Source organism: Scyliorhinus torazame, chromosome 13 (assembly GCF_047496885.1).
Source record: "Scyliorhinus torazame isolate Kashiwa2021f chromosome 13, sScyTor2.1, whole genome shotgun sequence".
Classification (NCBI taxonomy): Eukaryota; Metazoa; Chordata; class Chondrichthyes; order Carcharhiniformes; family Scyliorhinidae; genus Scyliorhinus; species Scyliorhinus torazame.
In genome coordinates this window covers 198,005,981-198,030,703 of record NC_092719.1, presented here as the reverse complement: position 1 = coordinate 198,030,703, position 24,723 = coordinate 198,005,981, and the positions used below count along the sequence as shown (strand labels likewise).

Genomic DNA, 24,723 nt, shown 5'->3' with positions numbered 1-24,723 from the left:
GGGAGATGAGGTCATTGCTGGGTAGAGACACATTTTAGAAGCCGAGGAGAGAGGCAGTTTTGGAGAATGCTGTGGACAGAGAAGGGCTTTTGGAAGTAAAGTCCAATCTGGCAACCCTCGTTTTTGTTAGACCACAAGTAAATGCAGTTTTCTTTCCCAGTGGGAGAGTTAAAAAAATATATATATATTTTAAAGCAGAGCAGTCTTGTATGAAGATAAGGCAGAAGCTGAAACCACCAAGTTGAAGCAGTTATTTGAAGATATTCAGCCCGAGTCTGAAGAGGTTCTAACACAACATGATCCAGAATCTGTTCGGTAATGCAAGTATTACTTTATGCCATGCTGGTTTAAGATGGATTGAGAGCTGTATCTTTATTTTTGTGTTGTTTCATGGGAAAATGAATAAATAAATAAATAAAAAACCTTTATTGTCACAAGTAGGCTTACATTAACACTGCAATGCAGTTACTGTTAAAAGCTCCTAGTCGCCACATTCCGTCGCCTGTTCGGGTACACAGAGGGAGATTTCAGAATTCGCAACCGGTACGGGAATTGAACCCGTGCTGCTGGCCTTGTTCTGCATCACAAACCAGCTGTCCAGCCCACTGAGCTAAACCAGCCCCTGTAGTGTTAGAATAGTAGTATTAAGGGGTAATTGTAAGCTGTTCTTTCTGGGTGTGAAGTTAAAAAGTTTAATATTGTATTTATAATAAAGTTTTGTTTTAGAAATACCATGAGGAGAATGTGCAAACTCCACATGGACAGTGTCCCCTTAACATTCAATCACTCGTGGCACAAATCATTTTTTCCGCACAGTCTTAAAATAAACTAAAATATTGGGGATTCGGTCCAATATCCTAGCCACTGTTGGGGTCTGGTCTGGGATTGTAATAAAAGCAAAGGCCGCCATGTGGCTTACAGTCCAAAGGTCCCAACCGGGACTCCCCACCACGCTGGCTCCAGTCTGGGCCAGCTTTTAGAAGGCGGATTTACAAGCCCCATCGGGCAGGATTCAACGGAGGTGTTCCGGTGTGTCCCATGCGGGTTATTACACAGGTGAAAAATAAAATCAGGCTCAAAACGATGGCTCTCAACTAGATTGTACCAAAAAAACCTGATGACTTTTCAGCTGCGTGCGTTGTCATTTTGTGTATGTTTTTCTTTGGTGGGAATCAAGGTAAAACTGACAGTCCAATTCCATAAAACAACAGAGTACACTGAATTGCTGAGGTGCAACACATTCTCCAGATGCCATTCCACACTCATGGCATTTCCACAAGCTGTGCTCGTGTTGCAGTTGGGCATCTGGGGGCGAGCGGTGCATGTTCCTCAAGTGCACAGCGGGCTTTAACCTGAAAGTAAGCTTACTGAGATTTGTTGCAGTCTTTCCAGCCACCAGAGGGGGGTCTTAGCAACAACGTAAAAGCAGCGAAAAAGAGTTCAACATAGCTTTGTCTCGGTTCTCGAATGCACAGGGCCGGTGGCAGCTTAGGGAGCAGGCAGCTGATCAAAGCACAAGGGTCATTGAAATCTCAACAGCTTGTATATGGGAAGCATCTTTAACATCCTGTAACGTCCCGAGGCACTTCAGTGGAGTGTTATCAAACAATGTCTGACAGTGAGCCATGTAATGAGATTATTAGGAAAAAAATGACCAAATGCCTGGTCAAAGGGATGTGTTTTAAAAGGAGAGAAGCGAAGAGGCTCAGGGAGAAGATTTCAGATTTCAGGATCCCGAATGTCCTGTAGCCAATGGTGTACGATCAAAATTGACAAGGCACAAAGAGGCCCGAGTTGGAGCAGCACCAAAAGCTGGGAGGTTTGCAGGGCACAAACAGATTACAGAGATCAAGAGGGGCAAGGCCATCGAGAAATTTGTAAACAATGGCCAGAATTCAGTCCGGGTCAGTGTCAGACTGCAGACTGCTGGTTAAAGTACAAGTTTAAATGAATTGCACTGGAAGGATGGAAGGTTGGGAGTTAACGCTGGCTGGGACAATGTGCTGCTCCTTTTACTCCCATAGATAGACTGAATGATCTTTCCGTCAGACATACCAAACCTCTGCACTTGATGGGAGTCTCACATTGGCCCATATAGACTCTAATAATAATCGCTTATTGTCATAAGTAGGCTTCAATGAAGTTACTGGAAAAGCCCCCAGTCGCCACATTCCGGCGCCTGTTCAGGGAGGCTGGTGCGGGAATTGAACCTTGTTCTGCATTACAAGCCAGCAGTTTAGCCCAATGTGCTAAACCAGCCCCTGACAGGAAAGCCTGACTTGAATAACAAAATAGGAGTAACTGCCATCTGTTGGAGACTACAAGAATGGGGAAGGCAGGACACTTCCAATGACAGTAAAAATACCTGTTGGACTTTAACCTGGTGTTGTAAGACTTCTTACAGTAAAAATACGAGCACTGCTAGAGGTATAGGCAGCTACTCCCCAAAGTCTCTTTCTCTCTCTCTCCTCTTTAAACATTACTTCTATCACCAAGCTTTGAATCTCTAATATCCCCTTCTGTAGTTCGGTGTCAAATTCCGTTTGACAGCGTTCCTGTTAAGTGCCTCGGGATTTTTTACTCTAAAAGGTGCCGCGTCAAGTTGTTGTGGAATGTCTCTCCCTGCCTGCACAGTTCAGTATTTTAAACTTTCATCCCTTTGCGCGCTTTCCCCCTAAAGACCCAGTGGCGACTACAAACAAAAGATGCAAACTTTAAGCAGCATGTGTCTTGTGCAGAGTGAGTTTGGAGAAGGGCAGTTGTTTACTATTCTGGCACCGTCTGGTCTGTACTGTATTGTAAGGAAGAGCTCTGCTTGCCGTGGGGAAATGCTACAAAAGCACTTAGTGTTCCGATAGTGTAAATATACTAATAACTAAAAATCACATTTCAGCGTTTGATCCATTTATTTTTGCCCCGACTTGTATGAACTTGATGTAACCTAATAAATTCCCTTTGTTCTGGATCTTACTCCACCTGTCACGCACTATACTGGCTCCGTACAGAGGGTAACTTTTTTCCAAAACCATTTGCCTCGAGGTTTTACTTCGAATCTTCAAACAAAGGAATAATACAGGCTTGAATAGTTTCAGCAAGTAAGTGTCACATAACATCTTATGTTTGTGCAACACCTGCATTGTGGTAATTCAATGAAACCGCACTGTCAGCCATTTGTTGGCAAACACGATTATTTTTCTCTTGAAGATATTCAATTGGTGAATAGGCTCCTTGATGATACATGAAAACCGCACTCCCCTTCTTCCATGTCCGAAATTCAAACCATCTTCAGTCCAATTAAAGGCTTCACTAACCCAGTAGCCAGGGAGATTGCAAGATCGTGGCAACTACTCAAGTGGTTACCAAGGTGATTGGTACTATCAAAGCAGCCCAGATTAAAGGCCACCTTTATCATTCACATCGGAGCTCCTCACAAGAGGAAACATCATACCCAAATATGCTAGCATCAGAAGCGAGAGAGAGTTCTTCCCCCTTTGTCTTTCAGAGTCAGGCTCGCTGCTTTAAGGCTATGGACAGTGTATTCCATCCAGCTACAGCTCGTTCTTCATTTCCACATTATCCAGTGAGGGAGTGAGCACATTAGGGGCTGGTTTAGCACAGGGCTAAATCGCTGGCTTTGAAAGCAGACCAAGGCAGGCCAGCAGCACGGTTCAATTCCAGTACCAGCCTCCCCGAACAGGCGCCGGAATGTGGCGACTAGGGGCTTTTCACAGTAACTTCATTTGACGCCTACTTGTGACAATAAGCGATTTTCATTTCATTAGGCCACTCATAATTGCAGGGACAGTTGGGTGAAACTTTTTGTGGCTCGATGAATTGTACACACGATGAATTGTACGAACTCAGCACTCACAAGGGATGTAAACTTGGTGCAACGGAGCATTTTCTATTTCAGGCACCCGATATTCAGAATGGCGTCGTCCCAGAAAAGGATTGCACGATGAGGTGCAAGGTAAAAGTCCCTCCATTCTGCCTCAAGGACTGAAGGAACAGTATGGACAATGAGATAAGTCATGGGGGAGTGGGTTTAAGGAGTGCTTGGATTGGATTGGTTTATTGTCATGTGTAGCGAGGTACAGTGAAAAGTATTTTTCTGCGAGCAGCTCAACAGATCATTAAGTACATGAAAAGTAAAGAAAATACATAATAGGGCAACACAAGGTACACAATGTAACCACATAAGCACCGGCATCGGATGAAGCATACAGGGTGTAGTGTTAATCAGGTCAGTCCACAAGAGGGTCGTTTAGGAGTCTGGTAACAACGGGAAGAAGCTGATTTTGAGTCTGTCCATACGTGTTCTCAGACTTTTGTATCTCCTGCCCGATGGAAGAAGTTGGAAGAGTAAGCAAGCCGGGAGGGAGCGGATATGGACAGCGTTGCAGGACATAGAAAATCTGAATTTTCCTTGTCGGGACCATAAGAAATAGGAACAGGAGTAGGCCGTTTGGCCCCTTGAGCTGCCCCGCCATTCAATAGGATCCGGCCTGATCCAACATTCCTCATGTCCACTTTCCTCTCCTTTCTCCGTTACCCCCGATTCCCTTACTGATCAAGAATCTCTCTACCGGCTTCCGGTTGCAGCTATGCAGAGCTAAGTCACATGTTCAGCAGCTCCCGCTTGGAACGGACTTTTGGGCTCTTTACAGGGCCCCCTACGTCATTTTTTCGACATTTCCCGGTGTGGGAAGAAGACTGCAACATTCCCCCGACAGTGTCCCCCAGGAATGATATGTCTCTTGGTTACCAGACCCGGCAGAAACAGTAAAAGATTTGGCTGGAGCTGCAGGAAAGACAAAAGCCTCTTCCAGCATGCAGGCGGGGGAAGGGAAAGCTTAAAGGCTTCGAGCTGACTTGAGGGCCTTTATTAAAGGTGAATTCTAGCAACAGAGGGAACAACTGTGAAAAGATCTCACCAAGGCCATTGAAGAAGCAGGGACGAGGCTTCCGGTGGCGGCCTTGGAGGAGTAGGTCGCGCATTCGGCAGCTCCCGTCTGGAACGGACTCTCAGACCTTTTTCAGGAGTCTCCACAGACTTTTTGGGGCAGATTGGTGAAGCGAACACCGCCAAAAGGATTCCCTCTCGACTTCCGGTTGCGGCTATGCGGAGCTAAGTCACACATTTGGCGGCTCCCGCAAAAACAGACTTTTGGGCTCTTTTCAGGGCCCCCAACTGAACTTTTCCAACGTTTCCCGGTGTGGGAAGGAGTTAATAACAGCTCCCCGTCAGTATATGGCTTTAACTAGGAGTGGGGCGACAAAAAAGGTGATGGTGGACCCAAAGAAGGGAGGGAAGAAGGACAAAATGGCGGCGGGCGGCGACCAGGCAGCGTGGAGGCAGTGGGCGGAGGAGCAACAGGAGGGTGTCCAGCGCTGCCTCAGAGAGATTAAAACGAACCTGCTAGAGCCGATGAAGGCTTCTATTGATAAGCTGCTGGAGACACAGACGGCCCAGGGGGTGGCGGTCCGAGAGGCTCGACAAAAGATCTTTGACACTGAGGATGAGATCTTAGGCCTGGTGAGGCGCACGAGGCGCTCCACAAGAAATGGCAGGAGCGGTTCGAGGAGACGGAGAATCGGTCGAGGCGGAAGAATCTGCGGATTCTGTGCCTCCCGGAGGGGCTGGAGGGGCCGGACGTGGGGGCCTATGTGGTCACCATGTTGAACTCGCTGATGGGAACGGGGTCCTTCCAGGGGCCCCTGGAGCTGGAAGGGGCCCATAGAGTGTTGGCGAGGAGGCCCAAGGCTAACGAGCCTCTGCGGGCGGTGCTGGTGCGGTTCCATCGGTTCGTCGATCGGGAGTGTGTGCTCAGGTGGGCCAAGAAAGAGAGGAGCAGCAGGTGGGAGACCGCGGAGGTTCGGATATATCAGGACTGGAGTGCGGAGGTGGCAAAGAGGAGGGCCGGGTACAATCGAGTGAAGGCGGTGCTGCACAGGAAGGGGGTGATGTTTGGCATGTGTCAGCCGGCGTGACTGTGGGTTACCTACAAGGACCAGCACCATTATTTTGAGTCTCTGGAGGAGACGTGGGCCTTTGTTCAGGCCGAGAAGAGGGACACAGGCTGAGGGTCGGGATGGGCAATTGGGGACTGCGGCGGATATGTTATGCCTATTTTTTGTTTGGGGGGGGGGGCCTTTGCATTGTTTTGGGTTTCTTTTTCTCTGTGTTTTTCTCTTTCGGGTGAATGGGGCGGGTTGGGCACTGTTTTGGTTGGTGGTGGGGCCTGGTAGGTGGAGAGCGCGGGCTTTTTCCCCGCGCCGAAGACTGGGGGGTGCGGGGCCGGGGCGGGGAAGCGAGGATTGTTTCCCACGCTTAGGAGGGGGGCGGGGGAGAGCCTGTGGATGGGGAGCGGGAGAGGAGGGTGTGCCACACAATGGGAGGAGGAGTCGAAGGGGAGGCGGGAGTGGCCGGGGTCAGCAGGAGTCAGCTGACTTGCGGAAGTGCAATGGGGGGGGGGGGAAGAGAGGGAGTTAACCAGCTGGGATGGGTCCTAGCCTGGGGGGGGGGGGGGGGGAATCGAGTTGCTGCTGCTAAGGTCAAGGAGGAGCTGGAGCGAGTTGGGGGGGGGGGGGGTCGAGACGGGGGTATGCCGCTGTGGGGAACGGGCCGGGTGTGGGGTGCGGTCGAATGGCTGGCCGAGGAGGGGGTCATGGCGAGTCGGCGGGGGAGGGGGGGGGGCGGGTAGCCCCCTGATCCGGCTGATAACCTGGATTGTAAGGGGACTGAATGGGCCGGTTAAGCGGGCCCGCGTGTTCGCGCATCTGAAGGGGCTCAAGGCGGATGTGGTTATGCTCCAGGAGACACACCTGAAGGTGGCAGACCAGGTAAGACTGAGGAAAGGGTGGGTAGGTCAGGTGTTTCACTCGGGGCTAGATGCCAAAAATCGAGGGGTGGCGATCTTGGTGGGAAAGAAGGTGTCATTCGAGGCGTCGAGCATTGTGGCAGATAATGGCGGTAGGTACATAATGGTAAATGATAAGTTGCAGGGAGAGAGGGTGGTACTGGTCAATGTGTATGCCCCAAACTGGGACGATGCGGGTTTTATGCGGTGTATGTTGGGTCGGATCCCAGACTTGGAAGTGGGGGGCCTCATAATGGGGGTAGACTTTAACACAGTGTTGGATCCGGCACTGGATCGCTCCAGGTAGAGGACGGGTAGGAAGCCCGCGGCGGCTAGAGTGCTGGGAGGGGTGGACCCTTGGAGATTTGCAAGGCCGGGGGCTAGGGAATTTTCATTCTTCTTGCATGTCCAGAAGGCTTATTCTCGAATCGACTTTTTCATTTTGAGTAGGGCGCTGATAGTGAGAGTAGAGGATACCGAGTATTCGGCAATAGCCATTTCGGACCACGCCCCCACATTGGGTGGACTTGGAGATGGGGGAGGAGAGGGACCAGCGCCCGCTGTGGCGCTTGGAGGTGGGGCTGTTGGCGGACGAGGAGGTGAGCGAGCGGGTCCGAGGAAGTATAGAGAGGTACTTGGAGACCAACGACAACGGGGAGGTCTGAGTGGGGATGGTATGGGAGGCACTGAAGGCGGTGGTGAGGGGAGAGCTGATCTCCATCAGGGCCCACAAGGAGCGGATGGAGAGGGAGAGGCTGGTGGGGGAGATGGTGAGGGTAGATGGGAGGTATGCGAAGGTGCCTGAGGAAGGACTGTTGAGTAAGGGGGTGCAGCCACCAGGCCGAATTCGACCTGGTGACCACCAGGAAGGTGGAGGTGCAGTGAAGGAAGGCCCAGGGGGCGGTCTACGAGTATGGGGAAAAGGCAAGCCGGATGCTGGCGCATCAGCTTCGGAAGTGGGATGCAGCTCGGGAGATAGGGGGAGTTAAGGTCAGGGGAGGGAGTGTGGTGCGGAGTGGGTTTGGCATCAATGGGGTCTGCAGGGACTTCTACGAGGAATTGTACCGATCCGAGCCCCCACGGGAGGAGGGAGGGATGGGCCGTTTCCTGGACCAATTGAGGTTTCAAAAGGTGGAAGAGGGACTGGTGGCGGGACTGGGGGCCCCGATTGGGCTGGAGGAGCTGATCAAAGGGATAGGAAGCATGCAGGCGTGGAAGGCACCGGGGCCGGACGGTTTACCGGTCGAGTTCTATAAAAAATATATGGACCTGTTGGGCCCACTGTTAGTTAGGACCTTTAATGAGGCAAGGGAGGTGGGTGGCTTTACCCCCGACGATGTCCTGGGCACTGATCACCTTGATCCTGAAGCGGGACAAGGATCCCCTGCAATGTGGGTCTTACAGACCGATTTCCTTGCTAAATGTAGATGCCAAGGTGCTGGCGAAGGTCTTAGCCACGAGGATTGAGGATTGTGTGCCGCAGGTCATCCATGAAGACCAGATGGGGTTTGTGCGGAGGCTTTTGAACGTTATCATGATGCCGGCGAGGGAGGGGGAGGCGGAGATAGTGGTGGCGATGGACGCTGAGAAAGCCTTCGATAGGGTAGAGTGGGGGTACCTGTGGGAGGTGCTGAAGAGGTTCGGGTTTGGGGAGTGGTTTGTCAGGTGGGTTAGGCTGTTGTATGAGGTCCCGATGGCGAGTGTGGCCACAAATAGGAGGAGGTCCGAGTACTTTCGGTTGCACCGAGGGACGAGACAGGGGTGTCCCATTCGCCCCTGCTCTTCGCACTGGCGATTGAACCCCTGGTTATGGCACTGAGAGAGTCGAGGAACTGGAGGGGGTTGGTGCGGGGTGGGGAGGAGCATAGGGTGTCACTTTATGCGGACGACCTGCTGCTGTATGTGGCGGACCCGGTGGGAGGAATGCCAGAGGTAATGAGGATCCTTAGGGAATTCGGGGACTTTTCGGGGTACAAGCTCAATATGGGGAAGAGCGAGCTGTTCGTAGTTCAGCTAGGGGACCAGGAGAGGGGGATTGGCGAGCTCCCACTAAAAAGGGCGGAGAGGAGCTTCAGATATTTGGGGGTCCAGGTGGCCAGGAGCTGGGGGGCCCTGCATAGGCTTAACTTTACAAGGCTGGTGGAGCAAATGGAGGAGGAGTTCAAGAGGTTGCCGCAGTCCTTGGCGGGTAGGGTGCAGTCAATCAAAATGACAGTGCGCCCAAGGTTTTTGTTCCTGTTCCAGTGCCTCCCCGTGTTTATCCCGAAGGCTTTTTTCAGGCGGGTTAACAGGAGTATAATGGGGTTTGTGTGGGCGCGAGGGACTCCGAGGGTAAGAAGGGTGTTCCTGGAGCAGAGTAGAGATAGGGGGGGGGCTGGCGCTGGCCAACCTCTGTGGGTACTACTGGGCCGCCAATGCGACAATGGCGCGCAAATGGGTAATGGAGGGGGAGGGGGCTGCATGGAAGAAGCTCAGGCAGCGTCCTGTGTGGGTATGAGTCTGGAGGCGCTGGCAATGGCGCCGCTGCCGCTCCCTCCAAGGAGGTATACCACGAGCCCGGTGGTGGTGGCCGCCCTCAAAATTTTGGGGCAGTGGAGGCAGCATAGGGGGGAAGTTAGGGCCTCGGCGTGGACCCCATTACGGGGGAACCACCAGTTCGCCCCAGGAAGAACAGGTGGAGGGTTTTCGGGGTGGCACAGGGCAGGGATACGAAAGTTGGGGGACCTGTTTGTGGACGGGAAGTTCGCGAGCTTGGGTGAGCTGGAGGAGAAGTACGGGCTTCCCCCGAGGAACACCTTCAGGTACTTACAGGTAAGGGCATTTGCCAGACGGCAGGTGGTGGAATTCCCACGGCTACTGCCACACACAGTACAGGACAGGGTGCTCTCGGGGGGTTGGGTGGGAGTGGGGAAGATCTCGGAAACTTACCAGGTGATGCAGGAGGAGGAGGAGGCCTCGGTGGTGGAGTTGAAAGGTAAGTGGGAGGAAGAGTTGGAAGAGGAGATCGAAGAGGGGACGTGGGCAGATGCCCTAGGGAGGGTGAACTCTTCCTCTTCGTGCGCGAGGCTCAGCCTCATACAGTTTAAGGTGCTGCACAGGGCACACATGACCGGGACAAGGATGAGCCGGTTCTTTGGGGGTGAGGACAGGAGTGTTAGGTGCTCAGGGAGCCCAGCAAATCACACCCATATGTTCTGGGCATGCCCAGCGCTGGAGGAATTTTGGAAGGGCGTAGCGAGGACGGTGTCGAGGGTGGTAGGATCCAGGGTCAAACCGGGCTGGGGGCTCACAATATTTGGGGTGGCAGAGGAGCCGGGAGTGCAGGAAGTGAAAGAGGCCGGAATTCTGGCCTTTGCGTCCCTGGCAGCCCAGCGAAGGATTCCCCAAGCGTGCAATCCTGGATCAGCGATATGGCAGGGTTCATTAAATTGGAGAGGACAAAATTTGCTTTGAGAGGGTCGGTACAAGGGTTCTTTAGGCGGTGGCAACCGTTCTTAGACTTTCTGGCAGAACAATAGACATTGGTCAATGGCAGCAGCAGCTCGGGGTGGGGGGGGGGGGGTTTACTTTATTTTTGTTTATGTTGTTTACACTGGAGGGTCTGAGGGGGTGTATACACCTGTTGTCTTAAGTCGGGGTGTTAATGTTAATTTATTATTTATGTACGGGGGGGGGGGGGGGGGGGGAGAAGGGTTTGGGGGGTTGCTTTTTAGGTTGTGTTTTGTACTTAACCCTATTGGGTTCTTTTTTCTTTCTCATTTTGTTGTTGATATTTTATGAAAACCTTTAATAAAAATTTTTTTTTTTTTTTTTTTTAAAAGAATCTCTCTACCTCAGCCTTAAATATACATGAGGACTCTGACCCCCACAGCTCTCTGTGACAAGGAGTTCCAAAGACTCTCAACCCGCGGAGAAGAAATTCCTCATCTCAGTCTTAAATTGGCACTCCTCTATTCTGAGAAGATGCCCTATAGTCCTAGCTTCTCCCGTGTTGGGAAGCATCCCCATAGCATTTACTCTGTCAAGCCCCTTAAGAATCCCATATGTTTTAATGAGATCCCCTCTCATTCTTCTAAATTCCAATGAGTAGAGTCCCAACCTCCATAGCGGGGATCATCCCAGTGAAACGCCTCAATCTCCTTCAATTAAATAATCTCTTTCCTTAAATAAGGGACCAAAACTGCTCACAGTACTCCAGATGTGGTCGCACCAGTACCTGCTACAGTTGCAGCAAGACTTCGCTAATCTTATACTCCAACCCCCTTGAAATAAAGACCAACATTCCATTAGCCTTCCTGATTGCGTCCAAGTCTGAGAACACGCACGATCAGACTCAAAAACAGCTTCTTCCCCGCTGTTACCAGACTCCTAAACGACCCTCTTATGGACTGACCTGATTAACACTACACCCCTGTATGCTTCATCCGATGCCGGTGCTTATGTGGTTACATTGTGTACCTTGTGTTGCCCTATTATGTATTTTCTTTCATTTCTTTTTCTTTTCATGTACTTAATGATCTGTTGAGCTGCTCGCAGAAAAATACTTTTCACTGTACTTTGGTACACGGGACAATAAACCAATTCAATCCACCGGTGTGCTAGCTTTCTGTGTTCCGTGCACAAGTGCCACCCAAGTGCCTTTGTGTTGCAACTTTCTGCAGTTTTTCTCCATTTCTTTTGATCTTCCAAAATGAACAACTTCACATCTTCCCACACTACAATCCATTCACCAACGTTTTGCCCACTGTCACGGTCTCCTTGCAAACTGTTTGGATCCTTTTCACAACTTGCCTTTCCATCAATTTCTCCTCCCGATCCTATGAGATACTTGGGAGTGGGACTGGGGGTGGGGGGAGGGTGAAATGTTTCTTTTGGCCTCAACTTCTCTTCCTGCTGGGTTCACGTGGCAGGGAAGACAGAATGGGTCACCTTTCAAATTGAAACCAGACCCCAATGATAATCTGCATATTTAACGGGTGGCTAGCCAGCTCTGACTGCCCTGGAGGACTGGTTAAAATGGAAGACTGCAGGAAGGCAATGAGGCAATCAGTCGGAAAGTCGCACCGGCAATTTCTGCTGTGTGGGCTTGTTACAATTACCCTCGAATCAGAATGACAACCTCAGACGCACATCTCTAATTGTTGCAGTGTGAATGGTTGTCCCAATTCCTTCAGGTGCCAACCTGTAGCTTCTCAAGAGTAAGACTGCAAACAGTGCTGTGTTAATGAGCAGTTGAGACCTCCTCCTAGAGAAACAGAATTAGGCCTAGCTAAACATGGGGCTCTTACTTGTCCGATTTTAAAGCTCAACAAGCTAGAACGAGGACATCAGGTAAAAATTCCAATAAATCAATCTCTCTTTGTGCAGAATCAGTGGCAGCAAATGCTGGTTGGAAATACACTGGAGGCCTTCACTCACAAGATGGGGTTCGACAGATTTCCCCAAGCTTCCAGTTAGTACAATGCACCAGTGGCCATGCTTCATGTTTGAACCAAGCCAGGGGGCGTCAGCAGGTTTCAACATGGGAAAACCCACAGCGGTTTTCACACCCGACATTCACACAGGCTGGAGTAACTGGATAGCCATCAGGATTAGGGGAGCCTTGTTGATTCTTCCTCTCTCTCACCCCGCCTGATTAACCCTCAAATCTGGGGCGGCATGGTGGCGCAGTGGGTAGCACTGCTGCCTCACGGAGCCGAGAACCCGGGTTCGATCCTGGCCCCGGGTCACTGTCCGTGTGGAGTTTGCACATTCTCCCCGTGTCTGCGTGTGTTTCACCCCCACAACCCAAAGATGTGCAGGGTAGGTGGATTAGCCACGCTAAATTGCCCCTTAATGGGGAAAAAAAAAGGATTGGGTACTCTAAAAAAACTCAAGTCTTGCATGCAATCTTCCCAACACAGCAGAAAATATTTTGCGGTCAACACATTCAATCAGCCAGTCAGTCCCTGAAGCACCACACCAATAGATTTAGGAGAGGTTAACTTCAAACAGCCCATTGGAAGCAATTCATTGTGTTTTAAAATTGAAAATGGTTATGTTGCATTATTTATAAAGATCTCAGAACTATTTGTTATGTGACTATATATGCCAGGGTGCCACATTTCTCTGCTACTATGTCATCATGTGCTGAGTAACAAATGTGCCAGTCTGCTAGCCACACAGAGAGCAGCAAGAATTACACTCAACGAAGCTCCAACATTTTGAGTCAAACTTATTGTTATTTCTAAATTATAGGAACCAGAAGAATGAACAAAATAATGTACCCGGTGATGAAATAAACCAAAAAGGACCTTTCAGAGGATAAGTTTTTTCCCCCTTCTTTTGGAAGCATGCAGGGAAGAAATTGAGAGAGTGTACTCAATCTGCCACACCACCAATATCCTTGCTCTAGAGTTGGCATCAGTCACTCGCTGGGAGGGATTCAACTAAACGTGTTATTGTGCGATTTGCTCTTGTGCCTGCGAACAAATAGCTTGGCCATGAAGTTTCTCTTGTATTGACCCAGGAACAGAACCGTACTTCAACTTAACTCGTGCGTGTGAGACATTCAGGCCAGTTGACTGGCCTGCTCATAAATTCAAGGCTTCACCTCCTTTTGCGAAATTGCAGCTCAATTTGCCATCCCACCCAGCGGAGGATCGGAGGCAGCGGGTGAGATTCTCTGGCCTCCCCCGCGGCTCGATACCAAAAATGCTGGGGAACACACTTAAAAAGGGAGTGAGAGAGAAAACAGGGAACTATAGATCTATCACTCTTACATCGGTAGTTGGGGAAAATTCTCGAATCCATGATTTTTTTTTCCACAGAGCCCTTGGAAATCAGAGCCAGGATCGGAAAGAGTCAGCATGGATTTACGAAAGGAAAATCATGCTTGACAAATCTACTGCAACTCTTCGAGGATGTAACTAGTAGAGTTGATGAGGGGGAGCCAGTGGATGTAATTTATTTGACTTTCAGAAGGCTTTCGGCAAAGTTCCACATTCGAGATTAGCATGAGTATGTCGGAATTAACGGGTCTTTTCCAAACGGCAGGCAGTGACTAGCGGGGTACCAAGGGTTCTGTGCTGAGACCCTGGATATTCACAATATAGATTAATTATTTAAATGATGGAACTAAATGTAATACCTCCAAATTTGCAGATGACAGCAGCACGCTTCGATTCCCGTACCAGCCTCCCCAAACAGGCGCCGGAATGTGGCGACTAGGGGCTTTTCACAGTAACTTCATTTGAAGCCTACTTGTGACAATAAGCGATTTTCATTTTTCATTTCATTCAATTAAAGACCAGGAAACTATCATCGATGTTATAAAAAAACGCATCTGATTCACTGATGTCCCTTCAGGGAAGGAAATCTGCCATCTTTACCCAGCCTGTCCTACATGCGAGTCCCGACCCTCACTAATGTGGCTGACTCTCCAAAATGGCCGAGCAAGCAAGTCAGGCCAAGGGCAATTAGAGATGCGCAATAAACGCTGACCTCGTCAGCCATGCCCACACCCCATGAAAAGAGTAAATAATTAGGAGTTGCCCCTGATGAGGTCTGGCAGAGTTATTGTGAGCTGTTTGAGCAGACGATATAATGGCTCTTGCTTCATTAGGATGCTGGGTGGGTGTCTTGGATGTCAGTCTGTCCAGCACCTACTGTGATTTCGGTATGCCATCTGGGCCAACGCCAACCTGTTTGCAGTGAGAGCTGTTGTACAAACGTAGAGTCTGCCAGGCTTTTGTGCCGGTCTCACAGCTTCTAAAACCTTGACCGTTCCTGTACTGCCTTTAATGTGCTCAGGTGCTCCACCGACAAATAACGATCCAGGATGATCATGTGAAGGTGAGCAAAGGTTCCAGAGGAAAAGCGTCAAAGGAGGAGAGGGAGGTGATGAGGCAGACAAGTTTAGAGTCACGATGGAACAATACGTAGGACACATACGAAGCCAGACTTGGTGAAATAGAGAGCATATACATTATCCAAAATTGCCCTTGGGTGCGGACAACATTCTACGGCCAACATTTATCATCCACCCCTAACTTCCCGAGAGGATAGTGGTGAGACATCTTGAACCGCTGCAGTCTGTGAGATGTAGGTACAGCCACAGTGCTGTTAAAGAGGGAGCTCCAGGATTTTTGGTCCAGTGACTCTTCCTCCAAGGCTGGAACCATTTTCTTCAGTCTCTGCCACAAATTCCGCTCCCCAGCCACCAACTCGATCTCCCTCCCTGGCCACCAGCTCAGGCTGACCCAGACTGATCATAGTCCCAGTGTCACATCTGACCCCGAGAAGAGCGGTCAGTCATACCTGAACTAGCGCCATGACTGCCTATTTCCACTTCCTAACTTTGCCCCGCTCTGCCGGGCCTCTGCTCTACTGCTGCTGAAACTCTAATTCTTGCCTTTGTTACTCCAGACTGGACCATTCTAATGCACTCATGGCCAGCCTCCTCTCCATGTAGACTTGAGGTCATCCAGAATCAGTTGCTCGTGGGCTAACTCGCAACAAATGCCACCCATCCATCGCTCCTGTACTTGCTGACATACACTGGCTCCCAGTTAAACCATGCCTCAACTTTACAATTCCTATCCTTGATTTCCAACCCCTCCATGACCTGGTCCCTCCCTCTCTCTCTCTGTGATCTCCATTAGCCCTCCAACCCTCCGCAATATCTATGCTCCTCTAATTCTGGCCTGCTGAACATCCCCAATTGTAATTGTTCCAACATTGGTGGCTTTGCTTGTATCTGCCGAGGTCCCAAGTTCTGGAATCCCCTCCTTAAATCCCTCCACTTTGCTTGCCTCCTTTAAGACACTCTTTAGAACCTACTTCTATGGCCAATTTACTGTAATATCTGCAGAAGTGGCTCGGTGCCACTTTTGTTTTATAATGTGTCTGTCAATCGTCCTTGGAAGTTTTATTGCATTAAAGGGACTATATAAATAGAGTTCTTGCTGTTGGAGTTTACAATACAGAACAAGCTCGGAGGCCAGAAAACCATTTGAATGGAGTGGAATGTGGGATTGACAGTGGCTGCTTTTTATTTCTTGCTGTGTTCTTATTTTCTGCTCAAATAAAAATATTCTTACAGCCTCTCAAATTAACCCTCGCCCCATGTGTAACTCGAGATTACTTCCAAACTAAGCTACGTGACTAGGACAACAATGCACTTAAACAGCACCCATTAATGCAGTAAAACAGTTGAAAACCAGCAAAAGGCAAATTAAGGACGGCACGGTGGCACAGTGGTTAGCACTGCTGCCTCACAGCTCCAGGGACCCAGGTTCAATGCCAGCCTCGGGTGACATTTGCTGAATAAAGGGAAACCCTCTTACCATTTGTCTCTTCCAGATTTCCGTACGGGTGCATCACCCCTGCACTGCCGGCTCCGTCATTTGTGCTGTCCTCACCCACACCGACCTGTAACGAACAACAAGACGGACACTAATGAGCACTTCAGGTGGGAGCTCACATATCAAATCAGGGAACTATTCTTCTCCTTCAGTTGCTGACTGATCCACATTTTTGATCCGATTCATGATAATTAAACACATCACTTCATTTTTTTGTTGCAAACTAATGAAATGCCCATCCTCCCTGAGAGAGTTGATTTCTTTCTTGAGTAAGAGTCTGTTGGCGGCCCACGTATCCATGGGCACAACAGGGGCGGAGCCATTCAGAGGTCCACTGACTCCGGCGGGGCTGCACGATGGTGGTCGAGCAGCCTCTTGGACCACCACTGTCTTTCTGTAGCAATTCTGACATAGCCGAGTGGCTTGGATGGGCCATTTCAAGTGGGCAGCCAAGAGCCAACCGCCTTTCTGTGGGTCAAAACTTACGTGCAGGCCAGATCAGGTAAGGATTTTAGACTGCCCTCACCCAAAGGGCAGAAGAGAAAACAGATTGTTTTTTATAAACAATTGAGGATAGTTTCATAGTCACCAGCTTTCAATTCCAGATATATTAATTACAATTTACATTCAGTCGGTTCTCATGGTGGGATTTGAACCTCTGGATTACTATTGCAGTGACATTGCCACCACACCACTATACACATGTGCTTTGAGAGAAAGCCTCAAGAGTTCCATCCAATCTTTCAATTTGGAGTGCAAGGCGGGGTAACCTAGCCCTCGCGCAATGCTCCTGCACTCAATTTCCTGCACGGCAATCGGGACACGGAACGCCTGCCGCTTTTCCCAGTCCTAACGCAAGGGCGACACTTTATCACCCTCCACTGAATATGTACTGTTCAGCAGACACAAGGGATTAAAGTGCACCCTGCACGTTTTACAGTGATAAACCTATCCAGCTAGAAAGAATGGAACTCGCAACCATTGTTTTGAGAGTTCAGAGGGTTTAAATTACAGCAGATTGTAAGAGGAAGGGACAGCTGAGGGAGTGAATGAGTTAAACGTTTCAGAGCTGGTGACTAACCTTAGTCAGACCATGTGCAAATGATCTCATGATATCATGTTTGTACCAGGCAGTGCCGAGGTGTGAGGGATTAGAAGTCCGCACTTATGTCTTGAGTATCCATTTTCTCATGAGGCGAGTTCAGTAACACCTATTCGGTGCCTCCGGCTTTTAAGTCATTGACGGGATGTGGGTGTGGCTGGCAATGCCAGCCTTTGTTGCCCATCCCTAATTGCCCGATAGTGAACTGCGTTTTCTAACCACCAGAGTCCTCATTGCGGGTTTGGTATACAGAGCGGCTGAGCCATTCCAGAGGGTAATTATGACTACCCACGAGGCTGCAGTGGGTCAGGAGTCACATATGGGCCAGACCGAATAAGGACAGCAGATTTCCTTCCCTAAAGGACCCGAGTGAAGCAGGTGGGTTTTCTCGACAATGCAGTGGCTTCACAGTCACCATTAGGTTTTTAAAATGGGCAGCGTTTTTATTTTTATTAATTGAATTTAAGTTCCCCAGCCACCCAGGTGGGATTGTATTCTGTGTCTTCAGATCATTCATTAGTCCAGGCCTCTGGATTACTCACCCAGTAATGTAATCATTTAGGGCCACTGGTCCCAGCGGAACAAGCACCAACTTCAGACCCACATGTAGCCGGCTACCTGTTTGCCATGGTGCTCAGGTGTGTCCCGGTGACAATACAGAATCGCATAAATTGAGAAGCATTTGGCCTGTGCCTACTGGGGAGCGAGTCTCCATATGGAGCAGGAACAGTGATTGTTTTAATGGCGGCATCTCTGTGGCTGGGAGCTCGTCTATTTCCGTATCTCAGTGAGGCAAGATGTACCTTAAGCACGAGTGCGGGGAGGGAGCGAGCTTGAACTTTAAACGTGGGAGAACACAAACTGACAGCTAACACTGTACAGAGAGAGTGCATGAAGAAAAATGGTTCACTACGAAGAACTTTTGTGAAGTTAAAGCTAATAAAGTTAGCCACTAACTGAAAGAAGCCATTTATGCCAATTCAACACCACCCCGCAACCCCCAAACAAAAAACACCAATTGAGCTTCAGCGATTCTCCTGTGTGATTGAACTGTACAAAAAACTAAAATCCCTGACTTACTGGACTTTATATCATTAAACAAACAAGAGGCTCCTTATTGATCATTCAACAGACAGTCATTGAATTGAATAGCAAAAATAAATAGGAGCCTGATAGCCTGAATCTATAAGTCAGTGGGTGATGCACACAGCTGACCAAATATTTGTGGAAACCTTGGACTTTACAGCCGCCCACCAGAATTATCACAGTTTGGCCCAAAGCTGATTTTTATTCACACACCGGACTTCTTGTACATTCATTCTCAGCAAGAGCAGTGTGTGCTGCTTTGTAAAGAACCCTGAAACAGAGTCGCAATTCATCTTCTGGGAGGGAGTAGCGAGAACGAGTAAGAAAATGCTGGTTTTGTATAACAGGAGCTCCCCAGCTTCTCAAAGCTGAAAAATCCCATCAACTGGATCATTGGGACCACATCACATTTGACCCTTTATGCAAGTCAAAACCAAACCAGGCTTCACTCGGTTTTCAAGTCACAACTCCAAGGCTAAAAGGGTTAAAAATTGACAATCTTCATATTCCCTCGAGTAAGAGATGATGACACAGGAGTGTTTAAGATAATAGATTAGATAGGATAGACAGAAGAAAACGAATTCCTCTCGTGAGGGAGTCCAGTACACGGGGGAATAAACCTTCCAGAGCTGGGCTGTTCAGGGATGATGTCAGGTCGCACTCCTTACAAAAATGCATTGAAAATCCAAAACTCTCAGAACAGATTTAAAAGCAGCTTCTTCCCCACTGTTACCAAACTCCTGAAGAGCTGCTCTCTTCACACATCTTCTCTACCGAGTAGTACTGCACTCCTAAATGCTTCACCCGATGCCTGTGTCTTTGTATTTACATTGCGCATTTATGTTTGCCCTATGTTGTTTTTTCATGTAAGGAATGATCTGTCTGGGCTGCACACAGAACAATATTTTTCACTGTATGTGACAATAAACAAATCCATCCATCAAATGGAGTCAAAATGAATTGAACATTTCAAAGCAGAGTTTGAAAGATGTTTTCTTCTCCTCGAATGCTCTTCCCAATTGCTGGTCCCACACACAGCGCCCCCACCTCCACCATGGATAGGGCAAAGAGACAAACCCCCTAACCCACCTCAGCAGGAACGAGATTGAACACTGCTATTGGCACCAATCTTATCCACACTGACCATCCAGTTAACTTAGCCAACCACCCCTCCTCTTCTTCCCCCCACAAACACACACACACACACACACACACATACACACAAAGGGATCCGAATGTCCGTAGCAACCCATGCATGTTGTATTTGCAGATATGGGCAGTGATCAAAAATACTCCAATTTCTTTCCATCACGTGGCTGGCCAGACATCTCCTGCCCTTGGCAGGGTGCTGGATGGATGTATATGTTGATGTGCAACCTGTTTGGCTGCATTATCAGCGCACCACCCTTGGCCATCAAGCCACTGTGGGGAGGGCAAGGCTCTAAAATGCAGCGAGCCATTCAAAACTCCATCGACTCCAGTGGGAACGGACAATCCCGCCAGCAAGAGGGAGTGTAAAATTCCACCCTGGAGTGCAACTTGGACCCGAAGCTTCCCACTCGGCACAGGGACACTGCCCAAGGCCTCCTGGTTACAGAATACAAAATCAAGATGGATAAATGGAGTTAAGACAGAGATCACCCCTGAACAATGGAACAGGCTCAAGATGCTGAATGACAGCCTCCCATTCTGATGTTCATGTTCCAAGCTGTGACACGCAGCCATACTGCATAGAATTGAATCCCGACAGTGCAGAAGCAGGCCATTCGACCCATCGAGTCTGCGCCAGCCCTCTGAAAGGGCACCGAACCTAGGCCCACTTCCCCATCCTATCCCTGTAACCCCACCTAACCTTTTGGACACTAAGGGGTAATTTAGCATAGCCAATCCATCTTCAGAACTGCTGGTGACTTAACGAGAATGATGATTTATTGATGTGCACGTGGTACGGTAACAATCCGAATGCTATTCATACCAAGTTATTGATGGAGTTACACAGACTCTCCTGGAACTACCCTTACGTGCCACTGTCCTGGTGTACGCCTGACAACCTTCTACCGATAGCCGGATGTCACGTGACTGGTGTCTGGCGCCACCTGCTGGTGGGAGGTCGCACTGCTGAGTGCATGCAATATTATTCACAGGTATATCACCACAAGAGTGACAATGAGAATCTACACGGCAGTACTGGCAAACGCCAGGCTGTGGGGTGCTGATTGACCAGCTCAGTTGAAGGTGGCGAGTGGCAAGGGAGCAGATAACCGCAGAAGATGCAAAAAAAATGAGACGATACAATGCCAACCTTGAGCCTTGCCCATGCCAGAAAGATCCAGAGCTGTAGCCAAACAGGACGCATTAAGCAATGCAATTAAAATGTTACATGGATCTCAAGAGGAGCAGGGCTGACCGCCTACAAACACTTTCAGTGATATCTTTGTTATTTTCCTGATGTCTGAGTTCAGGTGGAACTGGAGGAGATTAAAGTACAAAAGCAGGAACGTTCAGCTCGCAGATACCTTCGTGGGCACCAGAAAGATTTAATATTTTTTAATGTTCTGCAGAGCGGAATTAATATGGTGCACAAGGGCTTACTTGAATAACAAAGCGGGAGCTATTGTGTAATGATGTACAACAGTTTTCAGCTGTATAGTTGCCATGGTGAAGCAATACCAACGCAAATTTAATTATTTTCCCCTCTCCACAAATCCTCCAGACTGGCTTTCATTGCAACCCTAGCAACTTTAATGTAGCAAAATGTCCCAACAGGAGAGTGACCAGCCAAAAATCAAAAGGGAGCTAGCGAAAGACATTTGATGGGTGATGAAAAGCATGGTCAAGGATAGCATGTACCAGAACTGCCAATCTCAGGACTAGAAGCGCTTGTACTAAGTCTATTTCGGAGGCAGATCATCAGAACACCCAAACAAATGTTACAAATCTAGCTTTGGGATGATATCGAAAGAGATCCATGAATAAACATCGTACCATCAATACAAGCAGCTCAGTCCATCTTTATAAGGAGAGGTTGAGTCGCTTGGGCCTGTACTCAAAAATTTAGAAGAATGAGAGGCGGCCTTATTGAGACACCGAGGATTCTCAGGGGGCGTAATAGGGTAGATGCTGAGACGTTGTTTCCCCTTGTGAGTGATCTAGGACCAGAAGGCATAATCGCAGAGTAAGGGGTCGCCCATTTGAGACAGAGATGAGGAATAATTTCTTCTCTCAGAGGTTTGTGAATCTCTGGAATTCTTTATTGCAGAGAGCTGTAGAGGCTGTGTCGTTAAGTGTGTTCAAGGCTGACATCAGACCGATTTTTAATCAGTCAGGGAATCAAGTGCTGTGGGATAAGGCGGGCAAGTGGAGTTGAGGATTATCATATCAGATCAGTCATGACCTCAAATGAGTGGGGGAGCAAACTCGATGGGCCGAATGGCCCACTTCTGCTCCTAGATCTTATGGTTTTAATGGAGGATAGCAACAAGGAAACATAGGGCGGGATTCTCAGCCCCGCCGCGCCACATTTCTGCCCCGACCGGCTGGCGGGATTCTCTGTTACACCGGCCGATCAATGGGCTTTCCCATTATGGGGCAGTCCCACGCCGTCTGGAATCCCCTGGGCAGCGGCATAACGGAGAATCATGCCGGCGGAGAATCCCGGCCATGGTTACCAAAGGAGGACGATGTAATGTAACAATGTAAGAAATAAGACCATAAGACATAGGAGCCGAAGTAAGGCCATTCGGCCCATCGAGTCCACTCCACCATTCAATCATGGCTGATATCAACTCCATTTACCCGCTCTCTCTCCATAGCCCTTAATTCCTTGAGAAATCAAGAATTTATCAACTTCTGTCTTAAAGACACTCAACGTCCCGGCCTCCACCGCCCTCTGTGGCAATGAATTCCACAGACCCACCACTCTCTGGCTGAAGAAATGTCTCCTCATCTCTGTTCTAAAGTGACTCCCTTTTATTCTAAGGCTGTGCCCCCGGGTCCTAGTCTCCCCTGCTAATGGAAACAACTTCCCTACGTCCACCCTATCTAAGCCATTCATTATCTTGTAAGTTTCTATTAGATCTCCCCTCAACCTCCTAAACTCCAATGAATATAATCCCAGGATCCTCAGACGTTCATCGTATGTTAGGCCTACCATTCCTGGGATCATCCGTGTGAATCTCCGCTGGACCCGCTCCAGTGCCAGTATGTCCTTCCAGAGGTGTGGGGGCCAAAATTGCTCACAGTATTCTAAATGGGGCCTAACTAATGCTTTATAAAGCTTCAGAAGTACATCCCTGCTTTTATATTCCAAACCTCTTGAGATAAATGACAACATTGCATTTGCTTTCTTAATTACGGACTCAACCTGCAAGTTTACCTTTAGAGAATCCTGGACTAGGACTCCCAAGTCCCTTTGCACTTCAGCATTATGAATTTTGTCACCGTTTAGAAAATAGTCCATGCCTCTATTCTTTTTTCCAAAGTGCAAGACCTCGCACTTGCCCATGTTGAATTTCATCAGCCATTTCTTGGACCACTCTCCTAAACTGTCTAAATCTTTCTGCAGCCTCCCCACCTCCTCAATACTACCTGCCCCTCCACCTATCTTTGTATCATTGGCAAACTTAGCCAGAATGCCCCCAGTCCCGTCATCTAGATCGTTAATATATAAAGAGAACAGCTGTGGCCCCAACACTGAACCCTGCGGGACACCACTCGTCACCGGTTGCCATTCCGAAAAAGAACCTTTTATCCCAACTCTCTGCAAGCCATTCGGCCCCTTCAGCCTAATTTGCCATTTAATAAGATCATGGGTGAGCTGAATATTGCTAAATATTGTTTTTCTTTTGTTATAATAAAGTTTTGTTTGGAAAAATAACCAAGCCCTATTTCTCATACAATCATTCCTGGAGCGAATCGGTCTTTCTGCACAGTTTTAAAAATAAAATAAATGTTGCAGTTCTGGTCCAGTATCTTAGCTATTATTTAGACCTGGTCTGGCGTCCGTAACAAAATGGAGCAGAGTCATGGGTTATCGTTATCATTGCGCTGATTGCTGATGTGCCACCTACCTGCCTTTACCAGTGAACAGCGGAGGTACGATCAGCTGACAAAAATAAAGAATCTCGAAAACCAAGAATTCACATTTCTCAGCTCAAGCCAATATTTATTCTCATGTGAATGCTATACAGTGGTGTACGTAGCAAGCATCAGACCCTCCATGCGGTCGACTTCATCCACCCCTTATCCTAATCCACAGAGGAGTTAATATTGCTGCTACATTATCCATCGCCCACAAAATAAGCATCTACCAGATGCACCTTCTTCCATACTACTGCTATTCGGCCAGGGTCTTGCCTCAGAGTCACAGAGTGCATAATTATTGAAAGTCTCGCAATTAGAAGAGGGAAACTGGTTACACGGGCATTGCGTCCGTGTTTGGAATAATAATAATAATCTTTGTCACAAGTAGGCTTAGTTTAACACTGCAATGAAGTTACTGTGAAAAGCCCCTAGTCACCACATTCCGACGCCAGTTCGGGTACACAGGGGGGAGAATTCAGAATGTCCAATTCACCTAACAAGCACGTCTTTCGGGGACTTGTGGGAGGAAACTGGAGCACCCGGCAGAAACCCTCGCCGACACGGGGAGAACGTGGAGACGCCGCACAGATAGTGACCCAAGCAGCGAATCGAACCCGGAACCCTGACGCTGTGAAGCCATAGTTAAAGCAACATTACAATACATTTTATATGAATGCATGGCATATACAAAAAAAAAGGGACCACGGATAATTTTACCAAACTAATTAATTTACTTGCAATGGTTTTCATTGTTTGCTTCCACATTTTGCAACGCCAGCTGCTCCATTTTTACAGTGCAAACAGTTTCATATCCCAAGATCATGCAGCAGAACCAGCTAACATTGTGTTGTATAATGGACCGTCTCCACGGCAATCAGGAGATGCCCCAGTGTGCCAGCAGTCAGAAAGTAAACTCGTTGAATTATTAAGACTGAAACAATGTGATGCCGAATGAGAGAACTCATTCAGAATAAGCAAGCTCTATGTAACATAAATTATTTGCAAACTTTCAAAGAATTCCTTCTAATTATTGGACACACGTTGCCACTTTTGAGGCAGAGAGAGTGTTGCGCTTTGCAACGCGCATTCGACAGACGCAGGACTTCTGGAAATCCAGATACAATTTCCGCTGCCTTGACAATCGTTTCTTCAATTGCTCATGAAAGAAAAATCATGAATCGCGAAGAATGCACCATCTTGACTTCAACAATCTGTTGCATGTAATTAGAACTTTGCGCTCTTGTGAGCT

General features: G+C 48.5%; 1 protein-coding gene across 6 annotated transcripts in view; it reads right to left on the bottom strand.

Annotated features, from left to right (window-relative positions):
* Positions 1-24,723, bottom strand: part of plxnb1b (plexin b1b) — a 323,503-nt gene that overhangs the window by 145,210 nt on the left and 153,570 nt on the right. For all 6 annotated transcript variants that reach the window (XM_072472813.1, XM_072472817.1, XM_072472818.1 and 3 more), the window contains exon 2: positions 16,187-16,271. The gene's annotated coding sequence lies outside the window, so the exon portion shown is untranslated. The remainder of the gene's footprint in view (positions 1-16,186; positions 16,272-24,723) is intronic.